The sequence below is a fragment of the Varroa jacobsoni genome, unplaced genomic scaffold (genome assembly GCF_002532875.2).
Source record: "Varroa jacobsoni isolate VJ856 unplaced genomic scaffold, vjacob_1.0 contig04214, whole genome shotgun sequence".
In the NCBI taxonomy this organism is placed as follows: Eukaryota; Metazoa; Arthropoda; class Arachnida; order Mesostigmata; family Varroidae; genus Varroa; species Varroa jacobsoni.
This window is the reverse complement of record NW_019215189.1, coordinates 1-22,341: the sequence shown is the minus strand read 5'-3', so window position 1 is coordinate 22,341 and position 22,341 is coordinate 1. Positions and strand designations below refer to the sequence as shown.

At 42.1% G+C, this 22,341-nt stretch overlaps 1 long non-coding RNA gene across 1 annotated transcript; it reads left to right on the top strand.

Moving 5' to 3' along the window:
- The first annotated feature begins 1,394 nt into the window (after window positions 1-1,394).
- Window positions 1,395-20,861, top strand: LOC111272999 (uncharacterized). The gene is made up of 3 exons (XR_002687824.2): window positions 1,395-2,682; window positions 2,898-3,328; window positions 19,224-20,861. It is a non-coding gene; the product is annotated as an uncharacterized LOC111272999 (long non-coding RNA).
- Window positions 20,862-22,341: the final 1,480 nt, after the last annotated feature.

The window sequence follows — 22,341 nt, the reverse complement described above, 5'->3', positions numbered from 1 at the left end:
ATATATCGACTGTTTTTTTTTAAATATTACATACAGGATACATACGGGCCTGGCCTACAAAAAACAGATTGGCCGATCGTTCAGTTTTTTATTCATTCATTCAGAAAAGTTCAGCAGATCAAATGCTCATACCTTTAGGAGAAATACTCGAAAATTATAGATACTAGATTGAACTACAAAGCGCCTTGGGTTTTACTACAAACAAAAAAAGTAAACGAGAGAACGACGAATAGGTTTTTAACACACTCAACATTAAAATCGAAGGCAAAGCTGAACGGCGTATCCTAGTCAAGCTAAAAAAAATGTTAGTTTTAGATTAGAAGTAAAGCGAAAATGTCCTCCAGGCAAACTCAGCACTTTTGCCTTCTCGACACAGCTTGCCCATTTCAGACTGTAGGCGGACAAAGATTCTTTATCATCATTTTAGCCAGCCTACTAGCAAGGATGTTATCGTTATGTTCCTTTACTACTTAGTAGAATTTAACATCTTTTTTCGGTACAGGCTTCCCATAACGTGCCGTCTGTCTACAGCATAGAGCCCCCGCCACTTTCTGGGCCGTTCGTCATTTTCTCGTGCGCCACTAAAATGATGCCCCTCCTGGATACAATCGGGCGGACTGAGATCTGGTGGATCGGTTACCGCAAGACTTTTATGGCGCAATAAGCCGAAGCAGACACACCGGCTCAAGAACCGGCGGATCCACGCGTCAATCAGATTCTACTATAATGTGACTTTCGTCATACGCCGCATACACGATCCATTATCGTCTGTCTTTCGAATTTCTACCCGGTTGATCGGTTGTTCTGTGACTGCAAGAACAAGTATTGATTAGGACTCGGTGTAATGCAACAAGCCGACTAAATAGGACAATCTGTTACGTGGCTTCGTACACGCCGCCAAGTAACACAATTAGTAAATGGATATATGCACTGCAGGCAAACTATCGGACTATATATATATATGCGTGTGTGCATGTTAATATCGCCAACAGCTTCATGTCAGTTCGAGGTGGCTCCTAGTGTCCTGACAAGACATGCATCACTTATATATAAACGTTGTAATTTGAAATAGGTCGTACATTGTGCGTGTATACGGGCGAACATTGAGGCTTTCCCAAACTTTGACTAAAAAAAGACAGCCGTTGAAACTGGACACGAAGTTCTCACACTATAGCTTTCAATTGAGCGTCATGTGTTGTCCGATCCACCTATGCTAAGTTGCTTAGTTTAGATAAAGAACTGTTTTTCCAAGACGCAGACCCATCTAAGCAGTAGCAATAACGATACACGTGCGGAAACGCCCCCACAGACAATGCTTCAGTTGTTGATGTCTTTGGTAGCGGAAAAAAGTGCGTCTGTTAGCGCCCGCTTCCAGCTGTATTGTATATTATGGAAACTATTGCCTCCAACAAAGGCATCATTATCACGAATTATTGGCGCCATCAGCAGACGGATGCTTAATGTCCGCCATGAATAGATACGTCGCGGCGGTAGAGAAAAGTGCGGTCGAAGTCGTGAAGATAAACGAAGTTTCCACGCTACCGCTGAAGCCGAATGGGGTAGGCAAGTGAATATTAGAACGGGCAATCGGGTACATCTGTCATCAAGTGTTTAGCTAGCCATCATTAATCCGCGTCGAAGCCAATTACAATTCTATTAGACGTTTCAGTGAAGCGGTGTCCCGCTTACTTCAATCGCTACGTGTTGTTTCCTCTAAGACAACTAGAAAGGCCGAAACTCGTACCGTAACTATAACAGGCTATTATGGGGTACCATGCAAATGTAGTACAGAGGTTAGCAAATATTCAATGTTTACCCTTTTATAACGGCGGTTGTAGTACATTGCTGGCCATAGAACGGATTGTTTTTCCAGTGTCGAATGAATAGAACCGACAAATGTCTCGGCGCTCAATAGATTGGTGAAGCGTATCTTGCCATCGATTTGCTTTGTCAATGGCTAATGATGTTATGGTATAGTTATGAACTGATCTCGCATCGCTTTCGACGTTTCTAAATGTTGACAGCTCCCTTTGCTCGTTAGCTTATTCAAACTGTGCTAAAAAATTTGCCCCATCTAATGATAAATTATTTGACAAATAACGGAAAGCAATCAGATATCAGAAAATGCCTGCCATGTATATAAGGGTGTATTACAGTCTCACACGTGCCTCCGGTCTTGGTATAAAGGCTGAGCTGTTCAACTTGCTAGGATCAATATTAAATGTTCAGAACTAGATCTTTTCCTAATAATAACAGATAAAAGATCACCCGATGTCTCTGTTTCAATTGACGGCTCTGGGGAGAACCTCCTTCGACTCGTTCGAGGAACTTGTTCAGTTCTGTCTTTAAGGAAATTAATGCACTATCTACAGTATAGCTACACAGCCTTCAGCAGCCACGAATGCCCAAAAGAGACGACTAAATCCATGTATAATTTTACAGAAGATGGGTAGAGCGCAAAAAATCCTTTAGTAGCGAAAAATCAACGGATGTTATTGTTCGTATGTCCTCGTTGCGCGTAAGAGTCACCGTCGATCCGGCATCATTTTTGATGGATAGCAGGGCTACGTCACGTAAATGGACTATGTCATGCGTTTAATCTAGCGTTTCAACTGTGACCCGGACAACTCGAAACAAGCTGATATAATATTCAAGCATATCTATGTGTACAGCTTGTATAAGGTACCGTTTGTATCTGATAAAACGCTAGAACAGTTCATGACGCAATTGACAGAGAATGACTTAACTTTCTTTTTCAATCAAACTTTCGAATTCAAGTTAAGCACATTTCTAACCTTTCCCTGATTAGAGTCACTACAACGGTTGTGTATATTTATAATGCGTAGTTATGCTTTAAGGCGTGCGGTAGATAACGGTCTTCTCTTGTTACCTTTCAGGTAATAATAACTCGCGGTTAAATTCAAATAGCACGCTATGTTGACAATGTACGCTGCCAGTAGGAAATCTCTACTGGTGTTTTCCTACCGCGAAACAGAGCATCACAAGGATGGCAAGGACGTCTTGTGAAAAAACCATGGGAAAATTATTATCGTAAAAGTGCTATGTGCACAAATCCTACCGGACGAAGAATTGTCAACAGAAAAAAGTATACGAGTCCCAATCAGGTCTATAGACGTTTGATCTACTCCCACCTTTTAATGGTACAACCCCAAACAATTAAGCAAGGACCTAGCTTTCTTTAGAAAAATAGCCATATCGTGTAACACCAGCGAATCGGCTACGACGAAGCGACTGCGTGCTTGGATCCAGCGCTCGAACATACTCCACCGCATCTCAGAGTTTATTGTACTTGACAACTCCGGTAAGAGTAAGTGTTTGAGCATTAAAAGAAACGACACTTTTAGACCGCTTAAAATAGCAGTCAGTGTGCTGTATATTCCTGTGTTTCTACGCTCGACAGCAACTGTTTATCATAATAGACGACTACGAAATCGTACTACGGACGGCACGACGTCTTTTAATGATACGTACAATCTCTGTACAAGGTTACTTGTTCTAATGACCCAACAACTGGGTCTGACCGCCGTATGCCACTGGTGTCCAGCTTTGTTCCGATGGACCACGAAGGCCTTTACGTTGAGCCTATTTAGTCCTGCTTGACGCCTATGATTCAGATGATTTGAGCACGCTGAATATAAGTAAGGGCTATATTTGTCGCATTGCAGGTGCTAGTCATTGTTTGTCTTTCCTGCAGTTCACTAAGAAGTCGCCATCTACCTGCATCAGCTATGCACGGCTTAAACTTGGCAAAACAATAGCAACTATATCCGGTAACTAATCAGTACGTTCGCAGTGACTTGGCAGTTCCAATTAAAGTTTACGCAAGTCGCTTTCTTTCAACTGTGTGCAATAATGCGTGCATCTGATGCCACGGCGTCTCTTTTTCCTACTTGACACTTACTGAAGTTTGTAGTCATCACAATACGGTGCCATAAGTAAATCTGTATCGGTGTTGTCATATACTTGATGTACTCTCTGTACACTGCGTCGCCGATATTCAGGCTCCAGCCGGGTAAATGATCTGCGATACGCACACCGCTGAAGCACTGTTGTTGGCAGACACGCACATATATATAGTACAGTTAGTACCCTTAACCTCTCGTTTCCGTAGCCCCATAATCCAATGTATAATATATCCGTCTGTCTATACCTGGTAGCAAAAGCCCCCAACAGTCGCAGTGACATTCAAACTGACAGCTGCCGCTATCTTGTCTATGGGTCTACTGCCGTCGAAGGAGAAGCGTGATTGAAAGCTGTGCCGTAGTGGCGTTGACGACGTCCTATTGTTCCCTGGCAGCAGTTAAATGAATAAAAAGTTTCGGAGTCGAAGCAAGAGAGGCAAGGCTTCAACTAGATCGTGAAGAAAAAATGAAGTAAATCAGTTGAGTTTTCAAAGAGAGGTAATGAGATCTGCTCCAAGCGAATACCAAAGTCGTTGACGCCAGCTGGGGCCACTGGTAATGACAGTGGAAACGTGGATCCTATCTCGCCCCCGGGGTGCAGTTAATGTTGACATCGGATATTGCATTCGAACGGGGTCAGTTCGATCTCTGTATCACTTTATCCATCGGCCAATGGCCAATTCCCGGAGAGTCCTGAGAGACAAGAAAAATGCAGAGGAAACCAGTATATATCTTTACCATCATCGTTTGCGGATATTTTTTTATATTTCCTTCATTAGTATCGCTAGAACAGGTTCCATCGACTAATACAGAATCATCAAAAATGACTTACGTATGTAACATATACAACATGATTTATTTAATCATTTACAGGAGCGGCACCTGTTAACAATAATAAGATATTGCCACTAAAAGTCACTGCTTTTCTTTTGCTGGTAGCTCTGTTCATTCATGGTCTATGGTTCTGTATAGAGATGTGACCTCTATCCAAGTCCATACCTGTAAGAACGAAAAATTTCGTGACAATATGGTCATTTTCAGGCTTCATAAGGTCATTTTTAATTTCACTAAAGTTATTTTCATGTAAATCGTGCACGCTACTCGACACATTCTTTAACAACATACAGTACGTGCAAAGCCTATACTGTGCAATCTTCCAATGTATGTGAGCCCGTTTTCAATCGACGCACGTCTGTTAGACGTTCGGTTACGTACGTACAACCGACAGCGTCATCGTCTGCAACTCTAGCGTCTTACGCTTGCACTTCGATTGCCCCCTCTGAGAGTTTAAATCTATGAGGGAGGGATGGTTGACTCAGAGGGGAAGAAGGGGGCGGATGGGCGGGGATAATAAAATTGAATTGCGTCATTTGATTGATGCCACTGTTACTGCATTGAGTCGCTGTAGCTAGTTACTATTCTACTAGTCCTAGCAATGGAAAATATTATTATCACTGGTATTTCGGCTAAAGGCTAACGGGACTTTATTTCATGTGTACGCCACACACACACACACACACACACACACACACCCCCACACACACACACACACACACAAACACATACACATTCGTAACAACAGCATCGTTACATTAAACAATTAGATCTACAATGGCACTGTATGAAGGATTATATTGCCAAAAATGTTATTTATTATAGAAGATAAACATAATATTATAAATAAATCTAAATAGCAGCCCGATAATTAAAAGCTAGTTAAATATAAAAATCTTTATAGGTGACTTTATTAAATATACGATGTGCTATACACACTGGAAATATTTATCAGATATATCGCGTCGTCCATGGCCTTTTAAACAAGGTCCTTAAAAACGATGAAAAGCTGTTTATAAACCTTGTTCTTTAGTTATTATTAATATCTAGCCATACTATACAGATTTAACTAGCGTTGCGTAAATATCCAATACACGTACGCTACTGACCTACACTTCGAAAAACTGAAACGATAGCATAGCTGAGACGGAGATCTGCTACGAAATACGCGGAAGCCTCATTTCGAAGTTAGCGATATAAGAGAGTAACTGAGGTCGCTCCAAGAACCAGCCTTAGATAATGGTTTCATTTCATAATTTATACGTGTCAAGTCATATTTGATAACAAGGTCGTAACGAATACCAGACGGGTCTTCACGAATGTATCTTTCTGGCAACTTAAACCTTCGATATCTCTTATGCGTATTCCAGGTCATCGAGCCCTCGACGACGCCTATGTAGACCAGAGTCTCTAATCTTGTGCTGTAGCGTTAAGCGGGTCACGCCCATTTGTGGTTTGATAGCGCACACAACTTTCGATTAACTAGCCTCTATGTTTCGAGTTTTACGTCCGGTATCGCTGTTAGATATATCGTCAGGCTGGCTCCTAACCATCACGAAAGGAAATCCGTCTGTGTCCAGATTTGAACCTAGACCGCAACGTGTCTTTAACTAGCCTATGTATATAAGTAGGGCAGTTGCTCCAGCCTTCGAGTTCGAGACACAGATATCTATTGTATCATCTATGTAAGACCTAACTTCCAACACGAAGTCAAAAATGCAACGCATCTTCTTAGCGGATTGCAGAAAATAACGTCTATTTGTCTTACAGTATTTACTAAATATTTCTACCTATATGTTTCTTTTTTTTGCTAAGAACGACCAGTCTACATCTGCTTTTCATCGAAATTACGTGCCCGTAAAATTCGATACCACTCTCGCAAGCTAGAAGCCAATTGAACGTTACTAGTGTTGAATATAGCGATGATGATCAGACAATCATTGATAACCTCGAATAACAGAAGAGACTCCGTTCTTCTACTCGTGCTACTCGATTTGGTTGGCGTTAAAAACACGCGTCCGCTACTGCTTTTCGTTTATTGTGATGCTGTACGGAACAATGGCGCTCAAAATGATCATTCGGGCAGGATGGCTTAGATCGTGTTCTATTGTTGGGGCTGTTACTGGGTCGATTGCTGCGGGCAATGTTAGATAGACGCCACCGATGTCATTTACTGGCAAGTCTGGCCCGCTCCGGTCTGATGCTGGCCGGTTGTTCCCCCTTCGTTTCGAACGGTCGCGGTTGCCGTCTCCTGTTCCCGGGAAGGTAACTTATCGGTCGTCCAATGGCCACTGACTTGTCCGTATGTTTACAAGATCGAAAACTGCTAACAGAAGTGCTTATAATAGCAGCACAACTACAGTTGCTTGGTAATGATCGTAGGGATAGTAGCTTTACTGTTTGTCCCTTTGGTGTTTCTGTGTCTCTCTTGCACCATTGACGCTATCTACGAGCTGTTGACAGCCGTTGCTATTGCTGCTCATCGCCTGTAGTTAGTAGGCGGCTATCAGGGAAGTAGGCAGCAGGACGAGGCAACAAGTGTCGATCTCTTCGGCACTGCCTGTTCCCCGTCGTCTGCCTTCGACCGGCTATCCGTTCAAGCGTGCTCCTGCCCTGTTCGATAGATGACCCAGAAGAAAACGGGTAGAAGAACTGTTACTTTTCCGGTCGTTGTTATGCTGATGCCACGACTGCCGAGTGCATGTGCGGCAAGTATTAAGCCATAAATGCACAGGCGAGATGAACGCTGACGGTTGAACGGATCTAACTGCTGTCGCGCTACCCGATCAACATTCTCAGTGCTAAAAGCGATTCGACCAGCAACTACCTGCCGCTATCTTACACATCATCAGCAGAGCGATGACAAACCCTTGCGCCAAATTTCAACGAGCTGACAGACCTCTACAACTGGAGAAGGCTAGAAGCGACAGGCCCGACAGAAAACGAGAAAGGTGGCCTGACGAAGATTGTACTACGCTCAGGTATACCCACCCACATGAATCAGTATCATTTACATGTAGCGTTAGCTGATATGGCTAGCAGTGTTTGCCATAATTCTTTCTATTATCTAAGCGCCGATTGGCGCCATCGACACATCGGTGGCTTTATTTGTAAACACTAGATACCGGCCCCAGTTCAACTATGTGAGATCAGTCAGCAGGAAAAGCTGTTGAAAAATGACGAAAAATGATGCCTTATGTAATTCTCCTGGGTAATGCCGCTCGCAAAACCTAGAGAGGGTGGGTGTTTGGCTCGCCCATTCATCTTTAATGGATTGCTTTCAACGGCCCCCACCTCTAGAACTGACTATGCGACACTATTAACGAAAGGGGAAGATAAAACGGAACCAAGCTATGTTATTGTGCATCGTAGATAACCTATCCTCTCTAGCTAGTCCAATGAAGGCATTGGCAAGAGTCCCCGTGAAAAATTATCTACCTATTTTCGATGTCTTTATCATATTATTCGTCGCATTGTCCCGTCCTCTTAAATTTGTAACCTTAATCCTTCTGTCTTAGGCAATTTCCGTTACACTAGAATCGAGTCATTGTGGCTACAAAACAACATCCTACGCGTTCGGTTTCATGTATGTAACAGCAGTTATAGCTCGATTGTTTATAGCGACTATGTATGCATATATCCATATAGTGGTTAGGTTAAAATTTACTGATTTACCCTGCAGCAAAGCTTTAACCTATATATGTATTTCTTTAGACCTTTCAATATATCGAGACTGAGAGAATTAATACCGATACTAGTTAGCGTACAGAAGGACCGATAGAAGTTAGCGTACTTAATCACGGAACGAAGATCAGTTGCTCGAGTGGAATGGCATTAACAGGAGAAACGGCAAAATTTGTCCATAACTGTTCGAGGTAAAACTATCCAAATCGTGTCCACTTTTGTGCGCCTGGTCCCTTTATCAGCCGTTATAACTTTTAGCCATTTTAACAGCTACTGTTTCGGCCTATAGGTCTGAAGTATCGGACGCCTCCCATAACATTATTAAAATAGAATAATTTATTCCATTACTATCTTGCATCATACTGTATGCATTCGACATCATATATCAAACATTTTTTCGATTTCGGGTCGTACATTTACGGAGAGAAAAAAGTTACAAAAGTCACACTTATTATCGTTCAAGCAAGCATCATAAACATCGTTTCTAGTGCCTTACTTCTTGAGGACCTCTAGAGCAGATGGCCCGTGCTCATTGCGCAGGACTCGCGCCCCCCAAACGCCTACTCCCTAATAATTTTTCTGAGCACTAGAACGCTAAAGGGGGAACTAATTACAAATGTCCCGTCCATGGGGGCAATGTTCATAGGTGCACCTGTTACGCACACGTGGGTGACCGATGCCGACAGATGCCCGCTGATGTCAGGGACCGCAGGGTCACAAGGCAGACAGAAGCGCAGGGTTGGGACGATCTGTAAGAAAGCGATTCCACAAAAATCGAATTGCTACGGCAATAGCCGATACAAATTGTGGAAAAACTAGTTGTAAACGTTTTCTATCTACCCAGATGTACTGTAGAACGTTGATCCGGCGTGCCAGCAAAACAAAAAAAAGTTCTCGTTTCTCGTAGCCGTCAATACCGTAATGCGCTCCGTCTCGGTTTACGTCTGTCTACACAAGACACGATTATTTATGTGTAGTTATTTCATATGTTCCCAATAGCAGACAAAATACATTGGGTTGAAGATGGGCGAATATTTACAGACGATAAATGCTCGCCGCTAGCTTTCATCGAGCACACTTTGCAAACCTATGGCGAGCAAGAGCATCAATAATTTTGACCTATCTGTGTGTCGGAACATTTACTTTTGGTGTAAAAAACGTTCGGAAAACCCAGACAAATGGAAGGAACAGCTTAATTTTCCAAAAATTAACAGCAAAATGCATAACAATCGACGGAAGATTCGTGAAATCATCTGTCAATTTTCTGAGCTGTCTGTTTTTCGGTTATTGTGGACAACTAAATGAACGTAAACTAGCCTTGTAGCCTACTATTAATTAGTGAATAAGATCTGCACTAGAAACAAGTTCCAACATGAACGATTCCGAAACCGTTCCACGCCGCTTCGCGTCTTTCTCGCGTTGAGTTTCGGGATCGAGCGGCGGATCGCAGCATTTTCACGTCGAAAAACGAAAGAAAGCTGGTTGGACCGTTAGCCCTAAGCCTTTATGGTTATGCAGTCAAAAGTGGATCCGTAGGACTTCAGACTTCGGATCCTTGGCGTCTCGACGCAACGCTCTGCGACGAGGCAAGGTCTGCCTTGTCGGCCGCTAGACCGAACACGGTACCAATGTTTACTGGCGGTAAAGATCATAGGCAGATGGTTATGTTTATTTAGCGGCTAGAAAAAAGCGAGTAGGATTTCTTTCATCTTTTTTTTCGTGTGTAAGACGTTGCTGTAGTGAAACTAGTTGAAAAGGCTGTTGTTACTTTGAGGGTGGTGACTGGCTGTTGCCTTTCGTATTGTCTTATCTCGGAGCAACACCTTTTGGGCTAAATTAGTATTTCTGTTGCATCGTCACATCTGTATGGGATAAAAGAGATAGATTAAATAAACTTGCTTTGGTATAAGATGTGCTATTTATAAAGTATGACCGCAAAGGCTGTATTATTAGTTATTAAACCAGCGATAGTGGTAGCAAACCGCGTACGTGCTAGTCGGGGTACAAGCTAAAATCCTTAATGATTTAAAATTGTTCTGCTAGTTTTTCGAAGTTCAATTTAAATAACATTTATGTTTAATAGTTTTCGAAATCTGTAAATATATTAATTAATATTTAATGCATGTTTTTTTTCACACAAGCCAATATGATTATCGTTCAACTAGTGGCTTAATTGTTGATGCGGATCGCCGTTCAGACGTTTCGAGTGCACCGCGAGAACTTAAAATGTCGGTTCAACTCAATTATTTTGTAATTTCTATTTTGAAAATTTATATGCTTACAGCAAGGAATATTTAAGGGCTTGTCAATAAAAATGGTTTCCTCCAACTGCGTCCGACTTTGTGGCTCTTTAATAAAAGTATGATTAATTAACATGATCACTTTCGATAATTTCTCGAAATATTTCTCTTTTTTCCCGTTAGACCTCGTTGAGTCCTATTATTATTACTACTATTAATAATATTGATAATAACTAAACGTAACGTTCCCAATCCAGTTTCCGTTTGGACACCACTGATTTGAAAGCTGCTAACTGACCGTCGTTTCTGTTTCCTCATCCAGTTGCCGGGCAGCGAGCAGCCATGGGGCAGCCGCGGTGACAGGGCTCTGTTAATTGCTAAAATCATTAATACACACGAAAAAACATAGCATACTATTAAATACCACACCACTATAAGGTGTCGACCCCATCTGTAAGCTAAGCAAGTCAAAATCCTATCGTGCCGCCGTATCGTTACTGCTGAAACAATAACGTTTCGCTATTTTTGTCTAAACAAGCTGATCGTTTGATATGACGAAAATAGACATAATAGAAGTTGATTATGTCTATCCACTGTTCGCTCCCCTCATACGAAGAAGCGCTGTTTGTCGTCAGTGTTTATTTACGTTACGTTACGTGATAGTAGGAGACGGGGCTATATAAAGCGGCGGACGGGCTACTGTGCAAAGCAAAATTCGTACTAGCGTCCGACGACATCGTACATGCTGGTGAGAGAGAATGATTATGCGAGCAAAAACAATGGATTTGTACACAGAAAATAGAACAGCGATAAATCAGCGTCAAATGACGCGGGTATTGTCTTGTTCCTTCTGGCTGTTCCCAGCGAATAGCACCGTTCTAATTTTAGATTTCGTCGTTGTCGGCATCATCAGTATCAGCATCGATGTGAATTGTTTCCTAATACCCTAATGCTAATAGCGACCAGTTATCGTAGACGTTACGGTGACAGGTTTATCTGTTTTTAGGATTAGCGCCGGTAGTGCAGAAACAACCAACAAAACACCGTTGTATTGTCTATCTCTGGCTTTTCTATCACCACTGTCGCTGTAGTCGCTATCGCATATGAGTTCCTACACGAATGGAATACCTCCTAAAATGATGACAATGATTTTTGCTGTGCTCGTCTTTAATTCGTTTTATTTTCTGTTATTGCTATCGTAGTTAACGCTGTGTCGTGTTCTACTTTGTCCTTGTCACCATCGGCTACGTCTGCTGCTAAATAGACTGGAATGCTAGCGGCGTACTAGTGTACCAGATGGCTGCCTTCCGCTACTGCAGAAGCTTATTGTTGTTGTGCTTTAAATTGCACAGAAGGAACTACCTGCACAGACGGTCGCGATTTCCAAACGGGATCACCGGGCGTCCCTTGATGATCTTCGGCTGAATTGATGCGATCGTTTACCATTCACTGGACCGTACTGGTCTGAGTACGTGCCTTTGTTGTTGCTCTATCAGACTGTTGCTTCGCTACGTCTGTTGCACAACCCTCCATACATAATCTAGATCGCCTATGTACCCCTGACTCCTCCTTTCCGCTCAGCGCCGTTTTTAGTCTGCCGCCTCACTTCTGACCGTCTAGCTGTCGGTTGGTTCTTCTGCATACATTGCCTGCTAACGTACGCTACTAATGACGTGGCTCCGCGACCGTCGACAGTGTCCGCGAAAGCGTATGGCACTGCCCTAACGGAAAGCTTTCCAGCGGTGGCGATCTGTGCTCGAGCCATTCACCAATAGCTGTCTATCGCAGCCGCAGCTACTTATTCTGGCCGTTTGTTTTTCCAGCGGCTCACTCTTCCCGGCCGACCATTCTGATGCGGTAAACTTCTAGCTTCACGCAGCTGGCTCCCGATGATAATGGCTGTAAAGATTTTTTTTCGGCAAGCCGTTGTTTAGGACAACAACAACAACAACAACGATGACTTCGCCGGCCATCGGCAGACAAAAACCAGTCTAACGGACTTCAGAATGTCGAGGCATCGGTTTATCCCTCACTTTTGTGCGCTGTCTTAGTTAGACAGTGTTGCTCAAGCAGACGGCTTCAGTGGGCTGGCACTAATGCCTAACATTGGCTCCCTGACTGACTATAGAGCTTAGTTGTCAGCAACAGGCTTTCACTACAGAACTCGCCAGTGTTGACAACAGCTCTGCCGTTGTGGCGAGCTGCCTAATTATTCGTGACCTTGTCCGTATTGCTCTTTAACAATGACACGCTCTCTATGAATCCTTCGTTTTCATTGGGTTAGCTGGCCGTGGTGCTTCGGTGATGCCAGCGCTACATTACGAACAGGAGCATTACTGCGACAGCAGCTTCAAACAATAAATACGGCTACGAACTGCTAAAGATGGGATTAATGTTGATGACGTTATACAGAATATGCGTTACTCTATGAACAGTGGTGACAATGGCCTATGCATATGGCGACTCCGTTTTAACACTAATAATAACAGCAGCGGTCGCTTCTGCTGTAACGTTAGCGCCTATTCGCCATAGCCGTCAAGGGGTACCTGGAATCAAAATGGAATGCGTCTGGGGTTCGCCGTGCAGTCGACCGCAAATGGGCATAAATACTACTACATTTTTGATTCGGTCAAATCGGATTTTCCTGCCAGTGATTTCGAACCTGACGGTGTCCCTATTATTATTGGTACGTGGAAAATTTTGTACGGTAGTGTCTCATGGACGTTCTTTCAGCTCTTGCTACACTTACGCCTGCATCTTCACCTTTTTTCCTGTTCATTTTGTCGGAATCATTTAGTCATTATTAATTACGTAAGAGGTAAATGGGTCCGGCGTGTTCGATGTCTGTCTTCAGAAATAGAACGAGTACTTCGCCATCCCTACTGTATACTTTCCGGTCGAACGACCTAACGGTTCCGGCCAAATTAGCGCCACGATAATATTGATGATTTCCCATGTAGCAAAGAAGAAGTTTATTTATTAGACAAATGAAGAGCGTAAGAAGCTTTGAAGTGACACAAAAAAAGAATGCGTATCTACAAAACTGTGTCTTTGTCATTCGCCAGTCAGCCTCACTAGATTATCGGTTCCTATGGATGCTCTGGCTAAATACGTCCATGTAAAATTACACTACATTGATCTTTTTTCCTGAACAACCGAGATAATATAAGTTCGCGAGTTAGGGGTTTTGTGTTATTGCAAGCTTAACTCTAATCAGCACGGCTTGTGTAGCCTTGACCCTTACTGGGCCGAACGGGAGCCGATGTCAGCGGACTCAAGACGTTAAGGATAATCAGCAAAAGGAACAAAGTTCCCGTAAGCCTCAAACCATCGTTACTATCAATATGTGCTTCGCTATAAAATAGCGTCGCGATACAGCATTTATTAAGATTAGGGACGCATATTGAGAATTGGGGAGCATATACAACGCTGATGCGGTATATACCGTGGTAATGGATCATAGCCCGACCGAAATGTATTGCACAAATTTTGCTTGCAATTTTCTTATGAAGGGCTCGCGGTTCGAAATCGAAGAAAGAAGGACGAATCTTTAGTAATGGTAGCCAGGTGGGTCAAATAACGAGTCCGTCTGTGGTAACCTGGCTGTACAGAGGCGGCGGCGGCTTGTGTCGCAGGTGTATGGAGTGTGGAATAAAATCATATTGGAGGAAAGGTTGCTTAAGAAGCAATGAGATAACGAATTTGCTACCCTTAAAAAAACACAGATTGTTCGATATGTAGCTGTAACATATGTAATATGTATGATATGTAAATAAATTACTCCGTAAGACATGCTAAATAAACAGGACATATTAGCTGGATATTGTTAATTAATGTACGGTGAGGGCCTTGTAGGCAAATCGTGCGCCGATCCCGGGCAACCGACCGTGTGCAGAGTTCTTGTTATAGGCGGTAGAATATGAGGTATCCACATGTACCACAAAAAGAGTGGACGAGGATAGCCGCACGGAGACATTCCATAAAGATAAAGAAGCTTGGCTCATATTGTCTCGCTGCCAGCTTAGCGATACCATAGAATTTTCGATGCGTCGAGTTCGGGCTGACCGGGGTCGTCGTGACGCTGTTACTGGCGGCAAGCATGGTGGTGGGTAACACCGGTAATTTATAGAATAAGGGGGCATGGATCTTGTTAGCGCTCACAGAAGGCAAGGATAGCAATCTCTGCTCATATCTGCTCGCGCAATTCATGCTATTACCGAACGTAAGCGACTGTGGCCAGATCACCAGAAGATTTCGCCAAATTTGATGGCACTTTACCTGCCACCGAGCACACACGTTTGGGCGCGCTGTCTGCCTTTGCACGTAAGCGGTCCCTGTCGAAGCAATTAGTACGTCAAATAGTAAGTGCCATAAGATGCAGGCTCGGTCTGTGCGATCGGTTGTGGATCTTTCATAACGATACGAAGTTTACTAGTCGTCTTTAAAGCAAAAACGGTAAAATACATTAAACCTCTTTAAAATGTGTATTGTAGATGTAATCAGGCTGCCCCTAGTCGAGTTAGTTCAAAACGCAGTTAACACATTTCAACAGTTTATCTTTGAGTGAAAAATTAGTAAAAAAAAAACGATTTTTTTCTGTCTGTTTCATGATGAGGATGCTTTGCAAACAGTGAGAAATACTCAGAGGAACGGCTTCTACGCGAAGAAGCCTTAAAAATCCCAAGGTCCTATTCATGCTATGTAGGCTAGCTAGGAAAATCCCTTAAAAACGTACCAATTAAACTATTTTTATTGGCAAGAAGAGTACAAATTTCATTCAAATGTGATTTTGAGGACTCAACACGCGGTGAACAACTCTGAAAATCTCACTTAGCAAAACGTGTGATTACGTTGCTTCGTCTATTAATTACTTTCGAATAAATGCATAGCATTTAGTACAGATGAAACTCGCATAGATTTCAGCTACTTCGTTACCCTGGGATCACGCGACAAACAAAATCCTAAAATATAGTGTATTTTGAGGATAAAAGTCTCATTATAGCTGATTGACCTCCAGACAGAGACAGCAATGGAGGATGCGAAATACCGTCAAACCACTGCGGTGAAGGGTCCCGAGAAACCCACCGAACATTCAGACAAACACAAGTAAAAATTCCAGAATAAGCCAGGACATGACGGCCTGCTTGGTAGCTCAGCTGTTAAGGTATTCGATACCATGTCGCATTGGTTAGTGAGTTGTCGAAAGGGATCCTCTAGTAGTAGCCACCAGAAAGAGAAGACGGACACCAAAATGGCGGTGTATATAAATCTAAAACTGTGTTAAAGTAAGATGGGATAAAATGTATTCGAAATACACATATTCACCTAGTAAAGCACGATTAATGAAAGAAGGTGGATTAAGTCAGCGTTATTAACACATTAGGGATACTTGGCTGTTTCCGTTTATTTTCACATTCTGAGAACTTCCTGTGGCTCTCACCATTCGAATATTATACGATTCGCTCGTAGCATTCACAGCTTTATGGGGTACAGGATTTTAGAACGATTCCGATTCATAGTCCGGCACTTAAGTTTGTGGGTTCTATGGATTCTATCAAAATGCGCTAACTTGTGCTAAGTCATAGGCGCACCGAACGCTAATGCGGCATTAAGAACGACAACTATTCAGTATTTCCCTACGCCGGCACACCGGTACGTAAGCACGTGTGGAATATACGCAGCAGGAAACATGGACATAATGTCTGCCGCCTAAGTGCGAAAGCAGAAGGCAAAAAGTAAGGTTTTCTACAGTTGCCGGACAAACCGGGAAAAGATCGATGATAACGATCGAGTCGGCATAACGGATGAGGGCACAGTTTTTTCGTTGGTATAATACGTAACATGAATGTCAAATGTACTAGACAGCACTTTATACTACTGGGCAACCTTTAGGCAATGTTATGCTCCGCAATAGGTTCCTTATGGTGAGTATCCTCTGCAATCATTCGTCGACCATTAATATTGACAATGACGTCTTTTGTTCTGTTAGCTTTGCTACAATAGAACTTCGCAGCCATTTTTAGCAAGAACGTTAAGCGATTACACAGATTTACATATGTACGTGGTCAGTGTTTGACCGAGGCACGGTGGGTCCCGGTGAAGACGAAGTAGGTAGCGCGTTTGCCTGCTAAACTTGAGGAATACGTGGTAATCCTGGTTTGAATCCTAGCGTGAGCACCCTTCATTTCGTACTGCGAGCCAGCCAGCCAGCCAGCCAGCCGTCTGATAGAATGTCTAACGGCGGTACCGGACTTGAAACTCGAAAACATTTAGGAATACAGAAACATAATTGTTGGCTATGATTTTCCGATCTGATAATGACTGCCGTTTAATCCAACGTCGGCACCCATTCGCATCAGTGAATCTGTTGACTGTTGGAAATGACAAGGATCGGTTCTTCAGTTAGTTTCAATTGCCGCATAGGTCTTTAAACATTTTTCCTTTATCAGAAAGGATGTCTATTTGCTTTTTTTTTTTTTTTTTCGGTGAAAAGTTTGCGTGTATTTATCTTCTGCGAAGAACGTGCATAAATCATGTTTATTGATTTCAACATGCTTAGATTGCTATTGTAGCTTAACCAATTTATTTCAATAGTTCGCTGAAACACTACGGCGCCTCATATTGTGTAAACGTATGTCCACCCTTATCATTTCATAAGCTCCCTATAGCCATTATTTCCATAGACGCTCAGTCGTATAATATGTTTATGTGTATATATGGCTGAATGATGTAGTACTTGTTTTTACTTTTATAATTACACAATGCTATTTCAGTGTACCTTTATATTCACTGAGCGTGAACAGACTATACCGACTTCTCCCTAACAATTGTGCTAATTGCTACTGTTATTGACAGGAAAAACCTATCGTAACTCTACTTCTTCCTCACTCAGCTACGTTGTCTCTTAGAGGTGAAAATAGGAAGTCCTATTAGGTAGTAATCCATTTGTTTGTCTGCGCGTTCCCGCGGATGTTAATGTTCATCGCCACTGTTGACGCGGCTGCTTTAGCCACTGGGGTTAGTACGATATGATATGACCGTAAACTTTGAATGATAGTTATGGATGGACTCTCAAACGTAATCTGTTCTGTTTCGTCACGTGTGCACACTGGACCGCACACGTACCCCATACTGCTCTAACAGTGACCTTCATAGTGACTAATGACGGCAAAGCGGTAACCAACAGTTGGACGGATTCGATAACAGGATGCCTCCAAGAGACGGGGGGGGGGGGGGTAGTTAGAAATAGACTGAAGGCCTGGGCCCGTTTTGCCCTAGCCTGGAAAAGCGCCAGATGTTGCTTTTTGCTAAACTAATGAGGGGTGGAGAGAGATGGAGCCGCAATTCATTTCGTTTGAGCTTCCAGTCCCCTTCAAACGGTAGCACGCCACACGAGTCACATTAACCCAAACGATTACGCCAAATTGATGGGCAGTGCTTTCGATACTGTATATTAGTGATGGCAGTAGTTGTTGTAGTAGCACCGAACAAACGGCCAAAATCTTTTCTCTATAAATTGCCGAATTCGAATGATATCTCACACACCCTCACGTGTGTCAAGGAAGTGTATCAGACCCGATCGGGAAACGTTATACTTGAAGGGTCAGTCAATCGTCAGATGTAACCTTGAACTAATGCTACGAGCTCTTAAAAGTACCAGCGGTTGAAGGTGGAAGAGATATATGCTTGCTTTGTTCGATGGGCTTTTGATCGGAGAGGTTCAAGGTGGTCATCTTCCTTCGTTTATCTATCGTTAGCTTAATAACATGACATTGAGCGTATGGTTTGATTTTCGCTGAATGACGATATGATGGATCTGAACGAACTTAGCCCACATTATGCGCAACGATGGTGGTCATTGTGTCATTGTTACAATCCTTTCTGCTATGGCAAGTATTGCTGCACATGGAGATATAGAAAACACTTGATCGGCTGAAGAATATAATAGGTTACGAATTTGCAACGGAATCATTTGCGTTTATGGCCTTCATCAATACGTGACTAACGTGCATAAACGAGGTCCAGTCAGGCTTAGCCTACCTAAAATGGTACGTTTATCCCACGCCTAATCAGTAATTCCAGTGCGTGTGCGTTACTAATGAAATAGGCAAAATTACCAAGCTTAAACAAGGGCATAAACGTTAAAAGGTAAAGAAAATAGTGGGTAATCATTCAAATAATAGGTTCTAGACATTTTATCTCTGTAACGGCATAGATGGCGGGATCATTTTAAAACTATTTTTTAATTTTTTAGTAATATGATGAATAAAAACGTGAGGAGTTTTGCGTAACACGGGACAAACAGTTTTAATAAAATTAATTAAAAATATATTCATTATTAGCTGTTTGGCCAACCATGTTTTTTCTTTATGCAGTAGCTTTGCATACGTTTGTACAGTAATTTACGAGACAATGCATTTATGCATTATATTCTAGAGTACGCCCTATGAGAAATTTAACTTTCTAAAAATGCGCAATAAAGTTCCTATGCACTCCCTTGCTCTCCACTCGATACTATATTATACTATCTATTGTATTTCAGGCACAAGTCAACTAAACTTCCCATTGATTATCTCACGGGATCTTCATCTCACCGCACAGTTATCCACCAGCCCGCAAGATGATTTCCGCATCAGCCCGCATGATTATTATACAATTGCACATACGTAGACAGGGCAACCATAGTAGGGACTGAAAATTATGTCATTTTACGTCAGGGGGTATGGTAGGCACTCCAAACTTCTCGTGGCCTACGAGCGTCGGTACCATGAGCACCCAGTCGGATGTAATACTATCCTGATTATTTTGTAATCGTGTAAGGATCGGGCGCTCCGTTTAGACGGACAGAATCTCAGACAACTCTGACAGTGAAGTGGAAGGAACGATAAAGCTAACTGGGCACACAGCAGTTTAATATATAGGATTGTGAAAAAATAATGACCGTTTTTAAGTCATAATATGAACAAAATGTTTTTGTATATTTCGAGATATGATTGTTAAATTAAATACATGCTGATTTTATTGATGATTTTCTGGCACTTTTCAGATTACACCGTAATTCCATTGTTGTAGAGTTTTTGTGGCTTCTGTGCGAAAAAATTATGATGATGGTTTTTACATCCCTTCAGTGAACCTAAACACTACTGAGGGTGTTCAGAAACAGATAATAGTTTAATGGTGCAACGCTAGCTCTACGGCTTATGAATTAAATTTTCCCATTTATATTTTATCAATTTTCATCTTGTAGCTAAAATATGAACGGTCTGATATGGCCACAGTGGAAGACGACGTTTACTAGTTCTTAGTTATGAACAGTAAAGGTCCGAATCTGAAACGGTGATGCACGATTACTCGTCAATCCCGCCAAACATATAGCGTCATCTTCCTTGGAGTCAGTCTGGGATTTGGGGAGCAGATTTTTTTTATTTATTTTAACATTTCTAGGATGTTTATATGTGATACTTTTTTCATCACCCGTGATTAACCGCATTCAAATTGCTCGATTTAGCTATATTTCCGTGAAAATGGAACTATGGTCGGGTAAATACTTTTGGATAGACTCGTACGGCAATTCTTTTTATTAAGCTTTTTATTTAAGCTTTATTCTGTGGCCAGCTTTGTGTAAATGGTTCAAAATCGTTCGCTAGTGGACTATAGCATGACTACTAAGATGTGGGTCTTGTGCAACTTTTACAATAATTTCACCAACTTTTTCCTTAATTGGTCGACCACTACGAAGGGCATCTCTCGTATCGAAATTTCCAAAGCAAAAGCGGCAGAATAATCATTTTCTTCAATAATGGATCTTAATGGTAAACAGCTCATATTTTTTATGGGGCTACGCAACAACCATGCCTTTATCGTAAAAATATTGTAAAATATATTACATTTTTGCAGAAATGTTGCTCATCTACAAGGCGCTCTATCTTAAATCTAGATAAGGGTGCATCTACTACTACCAGATCTCAGCTTTCAAATGGTACCAACATGGACCCGACGCAACTTATATTACGTGAGATATGTGATTTTAACCACCTAGCTAGAAAAAGAACGGCCAATACTTTTTCGACGACCTATTGCTACGTTTTTATGTACGCAAATGGCCAGAGGGAGAAATCGTGAAAATAGGGAGCAGAAAGAAACATACAACAACAATGAAAATAGGAAAAAAAAATCAAAAGTATAGGTTCTGCAAAAGCCATAGGTATAGTCGAGGTACTTAGCATCAATTTCGTTGCCTATATTCTACTAGTGGATTAGATTTTATTGCATGTCCTTCTTAGTATGACTAAAACAATCTGTCTAGCCGGCTGCACGGCTCCTTGTAAATCGCGTTGGCAACTTTCTGATGATACCAAAAGTAGGCACTGATAATGCCACTTACGGGGTTGCGCACTTCTAGATTAATATGACCTTACAGACAGACGGTGACGTTCGACTAATATCTTAACAAAATTTTCAAAGTAGCGCCATTGAACGTGACTCTTTCCATCTCTGATGTTCGTAAACGTAAACAGTAGAAATGCTTCACTAAACAAATGCACGTATGGGTAGCTGGTTGTGTATAAGCATATTAGAAGCATACTAAGAGAATTATCTAATAAATAAAAGAATAACATTACAGCCTATTAGTTAAAGTGCCTCCTGCCTATTGGATCGAAGATGTAACGATAGAGAAAGTTACGAAAACAGCCCTTATGTACAGTGGCCTAGTTATGGTAGTAGCGATTTTATGTAGACTCTAAAGCCATGATATATAGCTAGAACTACGAGATTACATTGGTCCGCCGGCAATCGTAAGCTAATAGTTACTGTATGTAGCAGTAATTTATGAGCTGAAACTGATATCAGCCAGAGAGTGGGTAGGCTAGTACTTAGCCAGATGTACGTATATAATCGAATAGATTTAATAGTGACAAATAACTAAGTGCAAAAGGCAAAAAAGGAATTTTGAATTTTTGCGCGCTATTTGAAGCTTTCCCATTGATATTAAAAAACGCTTGTCTACTTCACAGCTACTGCTGACGGTGACGATGATGGATGGGAACGACTAATGGTAAATGTGAGTGCTCATCTGTGTTTGATTCGGTGGTTGAACGTGTGCGAACGTTGCTCGTTTGAAAACATGCGCCAAAGTAGGCCGTCGAAAGCTTAGCGCGTCTTTCAAAAAGAAAAAAAACGGAAAAAGCAAAACGTTAAGGTTGGACAACAGAAAACGTCATGATGTCCGCGACTGGGTTTAACCGACGTTCACCCATTTGACGATGGCAGACTGCTTCTGTTGGTTGGAGGGAAAGGTTGAATAACAGAGGACGAACCGAGCAGGGGGCCAGGATAGCTACAACTGCTATAGGCTTATTGTTATAGCGAATATGGCCGTTCAGACTGGCTAGTATTTGGTGAAGCCGCCCCGTGAGTTTGGCGTGATAGAGGCTGTTGTTGCTAATGCTAGCGCTGCTGGATTTTCGTGCGGATGTTGGTGGGTAGCGGAACTCATTTGTCTGTAACAAACAGCTGTGTCTTCTTTAATAAGAGACATCCGTTCAAACCTGGTTGATTTTGACCATGACATGACTGCAGTGAAGATGCCAATGTGGCTCTGAACTGATAGTCCCATAACAAATCATCGAAAAGAGCAACTTCTTCTTGCATCATATATA